We start from the raw sequence: 11,605 nt of genomic DNA on the forward strand, positions 1-11,605 counted from the left end.
TCAGATGTCTTACATTGGGATGGCAAAATCTCAATACCCCTAATTACACCCAAGTTGTCTAAACTCACTAGAAAGACAAATACATAAAGGCATCTTCACCTATTATTTGGACCTACTGTGCATTTCTGCTCAACCTATCACGCCAGCAACTAAACTGCACCTTGGATACAACTCTACATAAGGCCATCGGTGAGAAATCATAGAATCATTTAGGTTGGAAAAGACCTCTGAAATCGTAGAGTTCAACCATTAACCCGGGACTGCCAAGTCCACCACTAAACAATGTTGCTAAGCACCGCATCTATGCATATTTTAAATACCTCCAGGGATGGTAATTCCACCATCTCCCTGGGCAGCCTGTTCCAATGTTTGACCACCCTTTTAGTGCAGAAACTTTTCCTAATATCCCATCTAAAACTCTCGTGGTACAACTTGAGGCTCTTTCCTCTCATTCTGTTGCTTGTTATCTGGAAGAAGAGACCTAGCCCCACCTGTCTACAACCTGCTTTCAGGTAATTGTAGAGAGCAATAAGACTTGTTTTCTCCAGACTAAGTAACCCCAGTTCCCTCAGCTTCTCCTCATAAGATGTATTCTAGACCCTTCACCAGCTTTTTTGCCCTTTTCTGGACACGCTTTAGCACCTAAAATATCAATATCACTCTCCTGAAGTGAGGGGCCCAGCATTTGAGATGCAGCCCCATCAATGCCGAGTACAGGGGAACAATCCGTTCACTTGTCCTGCTGGCCACGCTATTTCAGATACAAGCCAGGATGCTATTGGCCTTTTTGGCCACCTGGGCACACCACTGGCTCATGCTCAAGCTGGCCATCATCCAAGACCCTGAAGTCCTTTTCCATCAGGCAGCTTTCGAGCCACACTTCCCCAAGCCTGTAGCATTGTATTGGGGTTGCTGTGACCCAAGTGCAGGACCCAACACTTCTTGTTGAACCTCGTACAGCTGGCCTCAGCCCGTTGATCCAGCCTGTCCAGATCCCTCTGTAAAGCCTTCCTGCCCTCAAGAACATCAACACTTCTGCCCAACTTGTCGTTGTCTGCAAACTTACTGAGAGTACAAACTGATCCAGAGTGTCAATAAAGATACTAAACAGAACTGGCCCCAGTACTGAGCCCTGGGGAACACCACTTGTGACCAGTCCCCAGTCAGATGTAACTCCTTTTACTATGAGTCTTTGGGCTCAGCTGTGGAGTCCAGCATAGAGTACACCCACGCCGATCATGAGCAGCCTGTTTCTCCAGGAGACCGATGAGGGAGATATTGTCAAAGGCTTTACTAAAGTGCAGGTAGACAACTTCCATAGTCTTTCCCTCATCCACTAGGCAGGTCATCTCATCCACTAGGCAGGTCATCTTGTTGTAGGAGATAAGGTTGATCAAGCAGGATCTGCCTTTCATAAAGCCATGCTGCCTGGGCCTGATCCCCCAGTAGTCCTGCATGTGCTACATGGTGGCACTCAAGATGATGTGATACATAAACTTCCCTGGCACCGAGGTCAGGCTGACAGGCCTGTAGGTTCCTGGATCCTCCTTCCTGCCCTACTTGTAGATGAGACATATTCATTTAATATATTTATTAAATGTAATTCTAGGCAACATTTTGCTCTTAGAAAGTCCTCTACAGCCTCTGTGCCTTCAGGTTCAATCCTAACACCCAACACAAATAGCTAACCTTTGCATATATATAAAAAAAGATGGCTAACCATCACATATCTTGACTGCTTGGCAGACATCATGTTAATTCAGTAAAAGGTAAAACAATACGGGCTCCAAAACACAGCAGATTGGACAGAAATGATGCAGTGGCACACTATCTTCCTATGTCTGCCTAAAACTTGTCTTTATTTACAAACACCTATATAAGTGACTGATGAGACTCCTTTTTCTGTTGCAAAAGGGTTTGTAAGAGACCTAGGTAGCAGGAACAGTTGTCATCAAAAGCATAATTTTGATCTGTTAAAAAATAAATTATAAAAAGTAATAAATCAAACCATCAGCATATTAATAGTGCTTACAAAACAACAACAAGAAAACCCATTCATTTATCCTCTACTTATGCAGACTTCTCACAGCTGGAGTATTTTTGCAATGACAACAATGTAATTTCCACGAAGCTTTGAGGACAAACATATCATTTCTTCCAGAGCTGCAGCACAACAGGCGCTTTTCAATTCCACGAGCACTGTCTCCCAGAATGTTCTTCCCTCACCCCCCTCCCATGCCTTAATTCCTGGTTCTCCTTGTAGAGTGGCCAAGTCCCTGAAAGCACTGTGAACCTCTCAATTAAACTAAAATAAAGCCAGAAAGTGCAAAGGAACAATAATATTGCAAATTAACAGTTTAGCATTAATTTCCCTATTGACTTCTTTATTATTAAGCACCTACCTTTTTTTAGTACAGTGCAGCAACTCCTATGAACTTGCTGATGCAATTTTTGTACATGGAGTTTTCTGGAAGACACTCATTTTCCTATGTGCACAAAATATAAAACCATTTATAGCACTTTTCTTGGAAAAAAAAAAGTGTATGATTTTAATATGTTTCATAAACTGACCCAGTATTTACAGTAGAATGGTTGGCTTCTTTCACATGTAATTTTTTATTTTTTTTTTTTTTTTTAATTTAGTTACCATGAGACATGACTCCTTAAAATAAATGAACAAAATCCTGGTTGCTGGGGAACAATCACTCTGCCTCAAAGTGAGTGGAGATTTCTCAAATATCACTAGATAAGCTGCCACAGTAAGGGTAGCGTATGCAGGTGGCACCTCTAGCAGCCTTTTTCTTTGATGAACAGGTGGAGCTCAGAAGTTGTTATTAGAAGGGATATCGTGGATTAGGGTTTATAAATTTGTGATAGGCACATGACAGGTAACACAATGATAACAACAGGTAATACCTTTTATGAGGCACTGAAGTATTGCCAACATGAATGTAGGCAAAAGTATTGCTCCTTGGTGGCACAGAAGAATTACAAAGTGGAAGCTGTTAAAACCTGCAGATTACTCCATGCCCTCAAGTATTCAGAAATACTACTTACCTACAGGACAGTGATGAAATTTTAATTATTTAAATATCTTTTTAGAATCATTGTTTGAATATATCCCTTCACAAAGCAGAGTTCAGTAAATAAATCTATCCTCAAAGAAGATATATTTTAAACTAAAAATAAACCCTCTACACATATCCAATACACAAATGTAGCCAGTCTGTCTTGTTGAATATTTGAGTGTTTCTTGGCATACACCTAGATATTCTAAAAAATTATTTCCTTTACCCTCAGGGTCAGAAATAATTCTGACAGGAAAGAGAGATCAAAGACATGCTTGCAGTGACAGGGAGGCTGCACGTTTCACACCAGTAAACGAGACGTAACTCCTCTTTTTCTCTGTATTCTTAGGTTAGTGCTTGTTTGTGTAAGCCAAAGTACTTAAACTTATCTTGCGCTATAGGACAGCATATAGAAGCAATCTTCAAGAGAGAACTTTCACTCAACAAAATGACAGATATTGCATTGTTTACAGTTGTTTTACTTTTTCCCCTCATTTGGGCATTGCCATCACACCTAGAAATCTTATCTGAGAAGAAAATTTTGCTGGAGAAACCATGAGGATTTAATTTTGTTTTTACAACTTTTTAATTTTTCAACATTCTAGAGGGAGCAAAAAAGCTACTATTAACCACCAATCTGTCGATTTCCACATCATTGTCAACACTGTACTTTTTGGTATTTGTATTTATGGAAAACTGGTTCAGAGCAAAAACCGCAAAAAACAGAGAACACTACTAAAAACTAACATTGAGAAAAGGCAGTTTCACATGTGGAGGCAACACACAAACTAAGAACTGAACGGTATAATGATACTGTGGAAATATTTTGTTGCCTGAAAACCATTAAGTATTTTCTCTGAAGATTTTGCTGTTTCTTCATTTCTCTGCCCTCTAAAGGGCAGTCTGCAATTCTTCTTGAGCACAGTCTTACTGCCCAAAAGCCTGTTTATACTTCAAAATATAATCTTCAGAATCCTAGCAGTTATTCTTCGAGAGCCTGTTCACAACATCATTAGGTTTCTGTACTGTGTCAAAGATCCAGACTTTAGTGATTACAGGAACTGTGAGTTTGGTTATTGGCAGTGAATGGAAAATTATGACACACACAAGTACAAGAGTTTACATGGGATATTTCTGCATGAAATGGGTGCAAGTACAGTAGTCATCATCCATTCTAGAAAACTTTCAGTCATGATGCATTTCTGCAACTAAGAGATTCTACAAAATATGTTCCCTGGCTGCCCTGTTTGAAAAGCTGATATGAATATTATGTCTAATTCAAAGAGTATTGCAAACTGTGTGATTGAATTTTCATCAATGTGCATGGAATGAATATTGCCTAATACTGAATTTGAAATGCTGGCAATATATTACTTAAATTACCACCATCGTTTCACATTCACAAACAATGTATAAAGAGTGAGTTATAAAACAATGCTACAGAAGTTTCAAAAGAAGATAATACTGAACGTCAGGGTTTATTTTATTCTCCTTTAGAAAGGAGAATATGTTCTGTATCCTGAACTTTGCCTTATATATTGTTTTTTACACACACACACACAGAGACACACAGACACACACACACACTTTTACTTAAACCTAGTTATGCGCAATAAATGAGGCAAGTGAAGGAGCACACTTATAATACGTTTTCATTTTATTAAAAATACCACATCGCTTAAGAAATCAAGTAGCTTTTTTTCCCCCATTACATACAAATATATGTTTTGACTAGAAAAATACCTAAAAGTTAGAATTTTGTATTTGAAAGATGTGACAATTCATAAGTGATAACTGACATCTCCAAAACAGTTGTTTCACCCTGTTTCACCCTGTCATCATTTGGGATGCAATCACAACAAATTGTATTATTTGAAGATTGTAATATATGGTGTAACTATCTTTCAAAGGTTAACAAACAGCTAAACAGTTTCAGAAAATGATAGAAAACTAGGATTTCCTCTGACTTTTCCTGTGACTGGAAGTTATATACTCATTTTCAAATAAAACCAGATGTTCCTGATCTATTTAAATCAATAATGGTTTAGAAGAGGCTTTTAAGATCTTTGCCAGCAAGAGGTTTAATTCCTACTGTATCTACTGGCCAAATGTGGAGATTGGGGTCCAGAAAGTAAAGGGAACTGGTGGGGTCCAAACACCAGTTCCTAACCACACAGGATTTTTGTATACACACACACCCACAGACATGCACGCGTGCGCGCACCCCCCCACACACACACCACACACCACCCACCCCACACACACACACTCTCCACCCCCGTGGGGTACTGAAATAAGGCAGTAGGATTAAGCTAGTGCCTAAACTTGGTAATTTATCCTGAAACACTATTTAGCCATACGTCTACAGCAAAGCTTGCCAAAACCTGCCATCTAGAGGAAAACGATCGCACTCTTCTCCGATACAGAGCAAATTTTAACGCGACATAAATGCTGCACAATGCACTACTGTAGCTTCGCAGTATCCAATGAAGTCAAATGCACACCTACAAACATTAAGCACTATATTTTCTCTTTGACAAGTCCCACATAAGTCAGATTCTACTTTTTCAGTGTTTCTTCAATAAATCTTGCTATCCCATGCAATACATGTAACAATGAGTGACAGGATAACAGGCAGTATAAAGTCCCAAGAGAATAAAATCTAACAGTCAGATGAGTACTGTGGTCAAAACCAGTATTGAAATACAGAAAACAACAATTACAGTTATGTAAAAGGGAAGGCACTGTTCTAAGCTGGGCAAGGTATTTCAAATTACCAAAACGTTTTCAAAGATTAAATAATAATAATAATAATAATAACAATAATAATATAACGATAATAATAATAATAGTAAAAAAAAAAAAGCAAAAAAAACCAAGCCACACTAGAAGTACAAAATTCACCAGCCCCAAATAAAGTTAAGAATCTGCAAGTTGCTGTTCTTGTGTGCTGTATCATTTGGTCCAAAGCCATTAATATACATGCATCTGAGCTTTGAAGAGAGCTAGATAAGACTGGGTAAAACAAGGTATTTCATAAATAGGTGTGCTGCCCTCTGAATACTTCAGTAATTCCTCACAAGCAAGATACCTTCCCTGAAGGAAGAACTACAAGTTCCTAATAGAAAGGAGAACATTTGGGGTAAGTAGCTCTACATGTTTACCCTTGTTCTGATCTTCCTTAAGCCCCTGATGTTAAACCATAGACTAATAGAGGATACTGAGTTTAGTTCACCAAATATGATTTTAGTTTAAAATGATTGTACTGTTCCTTGGATTGAAGAATTTTTCTAAACAGATTACCATTTTGACAGCAATGCTGAAACATCTTAAATGGTGCTGTCTCGGTGTTGCTGTTGAAGTAATTTGGAAACCTTTGCATGAAAATGTATTTGCATATTCAAAATAGGTGGACCTTGTAGGCTTTTCTAAATGCTGAAGTAACCTTCTATATTGTGCTGTGCATATTCATAATTTATTTCTGTACGTGAGTTTTACAACAAGCATTCCATGCTCTTTGATGATCCTGAAGAACATTCAGAATAAAAAATCATCCAGGTCTCCTGCATCCTTTCTTTTTTTCTTTTTGCTGGCTTCTCGCTTCAAAAACTGGTTTTCTGTTTCTCAGCATGCTATAAGGTAGTAACTACTCTTGCTCCCCAGGATTTAATAGATATGATAGGTTTGTTCAAAGTCTTGTGGACTGTTGTTAATGTTTTTGCACTTAAAGCAGCAACTTCTCAAGCCTCCAGTCTCTGGCAAGAGAGGAATGTAGCTGCCTTGGTGGAAGTAGCTCGTAAACTGCCTCTTGTCTCCATGAGAAGTAAGGTCTGAATCCATTCACATACTGTTTAGCTGACTGTCTCTCAAAACATCAATTAACTGTCAACTAGCTAAAGAACAAATGTTCTAAATAATTCAGAATGCAGCTATTTGCTTAGAAATTAGCAGTTTATGCAGTATGAATATGCCAAAGAATTCTAAATTGTGGTAGTATGTCATGTTGTTACATAACACTTTTGATTAACTACCAAGCATGTGAATACAATGTCTTTGATATATGTATCACCTTTCAATAACTATCAGAGAGGAAACTTTTCTAGATACAGAAATAAAATACTGTGTGAAATACAGAAATAGCAAGATACTTCTTTCAGTGTTTTTAAGTTGAGAAGGCTCCCAAAAACTTCCTGTTGCTAAACCTAAGCTGCATTCATTAATAATTAACAGTAAGATAAAATACTACACCATAAAGCATTGGAAGACTAAAGAGATCTGGAAATAGACACCTATTTTGTTTCACACCTTTATCCTCAGAATACCCCAATAAGACACAAAACCTTTGCACTAAAGTTCTGTATTCAAAGTAAGGATACAACTGATACTGTTGTTTTTGCTTACAGATACATAATCTGAAAGAGATTGCTCTTAAATAACATACCACATATGTTTCCACTTTTTTTATTGTTATTTACTACATCAGTGATGTAGCTGTGGATCAAAACTCAAGGTCTGAATATGGGATAGCCATATTTTTTGGACGCAGGCATTTGCCTCCACACACTACGAGAATACATGTCAACTGCAAATGGTAAGACTAAGCTGAGACATTTAGGTTTGGTATGGTTTGGTTTGAGACATGTTAAATTAAAGGTCTTTGAACCACAGAGTAGAGAGTGGTCAACAGAACCAGGGAGGGGGGGAGCTAGGTGAAAAGACCACAGCATTCTGTCTTCCTTCACCACCTCTAGTCTTCCACTAGCATATTCTGTCTGCTCCAAAGACTTACTTCAATACTGTGTTCCTAATGCGGTGTGCACCATTGACCTTCTTTTTTCATATACTAATGACGAAGGTACTCCACGATTCAGTCTCACATGACTCCTTTCTGTATGTAGGTATTTTTTTTTCCTATTTGCATTCCAAGGAAATATTAAGGCAAATTCAACAACAGTTAACAGCTGATACAGTTTTCCTGTGTCTAGTAACTGAAAAGAATACTGTTTTATTGTCTGTCCCATATTTTGCTTTTCTGCTTTTTCATTACTCCAATAATTTTCTAATACAAGTACATTTTTATTCTTCATTCTTTACATTATCATTGCAAAACTTCTTTGGAATTCCCTTTCTTTTCCCTTAAATATTTTTTTTTTGCTTGGTGTTACTCTCCTGTTGAAGATTTTAAGTCCTTCCTCTCTGTCTTCACACATTGTCTTGCAATCTGACCCTGTGCATCCAACCTGGCCTTTTTAACTACTATTTGCCGTCTGAATTTTCCTGTCTATATTTCCTTCCTTTTGTTATAGGAACCTGTTATTTTTCTAGATATATGATCTTCTTTTCTCAGCAAAGATATCGGAACCTAGAATTTCTTTAGATTTAATTTTAGTAACGTCTTCTCATGTCACTATTGGACGCATGAACTGCCTTACATAAGGAAGTTATTATGGCCACTAATGATTACACAATCAATATATTTTGCCCTTTTGGTTTGTGTTCATCCTTGTTATGCAATGCTTGTTGCAAGGGCAAGGAATCTGCAATTGTCTACTTAATCCACATAATGCAAGGCTAACATCAGTATTCAGATATGCCTTCTAGCATGATTATTAACTTAAAACAGAAAAGTTTTCCTAAATGGTGGATCACATGAGGGCCAGAAAAACAAGCTCATACAACCAAAACATCCCAACATAAAAGAGATTATGAGTTCAGATCTTTGCACCCCATAATGAGGGAATACTGCCTGAACATCTACGTTTTCTCATACAGTATGAAGCACAAGCATCAATCTTTCCCTTCCCCCAGTGGGACAAAATCTTCCATTACTTAGTTCCCATGAGGAGGAACATAGAAGAACTTGAATGACAGATCCTTATTCCTGATCCTTCTCTCTCTCTCTGTCTCTGTCTAGCATGCTTCTGTCATTGTTCTTATGTTCTTAAATCCTCCTTTCCTCCAGCTGATAAACCAAGGTGTCTTCAACACCTCTAATCCATTCGTCTCTCGTCTCTTTTACTTAATCCTAACTCCTGTCCCCAGAAACACTTGCATGTAAAATTATTTCTGTTTAAAAAAAATTTCACGCCTTTTCTGAAGTTCCTGCTAAACTCAAATCTTTTCCTCCTCAATCCACAATCAAATAGACATCCTTAGATGCAGACTTTGAAAATAAATTCATACAGCCAAGATTGCATGCCAATGTAAAATGCCTGAGTGTTGACAGCTTGCCACACATGGTAATTGCATCATCCAGTTCCTAGGACAACAGCCTTGTACACTGCAGAGTTAGCTTACGAGCACAAAGAAATATAATACTCTTTTTTTCCCAGAATATCTCTGAGAAATATTGCAATCAACATTTTGAAATTAACAGCACATCCCTAGCCAAATGTGTTGCTTTTAAACTGCATATTAAAAGTTCTTGCTTTGGTAGCATGTTAAGTCAAGTTTTCAGTAATACACATCACAAGATATCTATTAACAGCATAAAAATATTTGTACATCACTGCTTCTTCATTTTAGTAGAGGATTAGACATGAAAAAAAAAATATCTTCCTTGATTTTTTTCCTCCTTCTTGATAATGAATAAAAGTTGCGAGAATGTATGCCAGCAGAGACAGCCTAACCTAGCAACCCTGTCAGAACATCCAAGAAGGGAGCTCCTGCTTTCCCTCTGTGGCACCAACCGGTTTTGTCTAACATACCTGCAACTGAGCTGGCAAAGGGCTCAGCAACTGGCCCAACACCTGCTCTGAGGCAAGGCTTGATCCTGGATCCTGCATCAGAAACAACTGGTCCACCAAGAATTCATGCTTCTCCTGCAACAAGAGCCAAAAGAATCAGTAATGCGGATAATGACAAACATGAAAAGAACACAGTCTTTTTTTTTCTTTTTTTCTTTTTTTTTCTTTTTTTTTTTTTAATCTGACAGGCGATCTTTTGTTCTCTTCATCTGGAGATATTTGATCAAGGTAGATATCATTTCAGAACTTGAATTTTAGGTATGAACATTTTGATGCTACTTTTTATAGATGTTAGAAATTCACATTGATGTTGAGATGATGTCTGGCCCCAAACATGCATTTTGTTACACATAACAGATTCTGCTAATCTTCAAAACAATTAATTAAGAATCTTTTAGTCCTGGCCATTACACAAATTACTCAGCCTGACAGGCAATTACATAGTCACATACTTCTCTCTAGATGGATGCTTTCAAATGTATAAGTTTTGACAGATGCTGTAAGAGTGAGCTAAGTAAATGAAATATGCATGTTAATACCAAGCAAAATACCTATTGAAAAGATTTCTACCTCTTGACTCTCTGTGTATGATACTGCTTACATTTTCTTGAGTTTTCTATTGCACAAGTTCTCATGCCTTTTTAAAAATATACATGTGTAAATGTTGTACTAATTAAAATTTTTAAATTTATTTAGTATAGTATCTGATTAATAAGTGCAATTAAGTTCTATTTATAGCAAAAAGCATGCATATATTTAAAAATTAAAAAAATATTCATAGTGAGGGTCAATTATAAATGTCAAAGATTCAGAAAAATACATCTTTCTTGAATTACATGCCCTTCATATTCATCAACCCCATTCATACACTACAGATAAATGGATGATTTATAAAAATCAAAAGACAAGATTGGTAAAGTTGTAACAATGAACACAATACAACAAACAAGCAAGCAAGCAAAGGTGATGATCCACCACATATCAGAAATTAGATTTAATATTCAAAAGTATCTGATTCATAACAGCTCAGAACACAATGTTAATTACTGATGGGAACTTAATTGTAATGTTGAACTTCACTTCAAATTACAATTAAACATGTTGGTATTATTTTTTTCCATTTCCATTCAATTGGAAAAGCTAACAATTCAAACTTGATTTAATAAACATTTTAAAAAAATGTCTGAATTTTTAAATTTATTATGTAACAATACTTAACATCTCTTCAAAATATTCTAACATAAACACTTAATGTGAAACACAACCCTGCCCTAATAAATATTAATAAATGAAATAAAATACTGTGAAAAGATAATCAAAAAAGAGCATTGACATTAATGAAATTAATTAAGAGTTTAAAAAATGTCAGCTTCTTTTCCTTATGAAAATTTAATAGGGAGATACATCTTTATGAATATTAATGTCTAGCTAACCTACTATTGCATTATTGTGTTTTTTTCAACTGTACATGATGTGCTGTATTATATTTGATCACAGTTTGTGACCAAATATCTAACTCATGTTCTAGAAACAGATTTATGATAGACTATGAAGAATTAACAATAATATGTGTAAAATACTTGCATTTTAAAAGCACTCAAGGAAGTTTATGGTTTCCAATGCCATTTTTCTCTAATATTCAGAGGTTTATTTATAATGCTTTTTCTCTGCTGTGTTTGCTGCAGATACACTACTAATGATGAAGATGAAAATTCATCTCTAATGAAATCTGTTAAAGTCCAGCTAATAGAACACATAAGAATCTACTCACAGAGCTTAACATCTTTGATG

This window comes from Falco cherrug, chromosome 3, assembly GCF_023634085.1.
Source record: "Falco cherrug isolate bFalChe1 chromosome 3, bFalChe1.pri, whole genome shotgun sequence".
NCBI lineage: Eukaryota > Metazoa > Chordata > Aves > Falconiformes > Falconidae > Falco > Falco cherrug.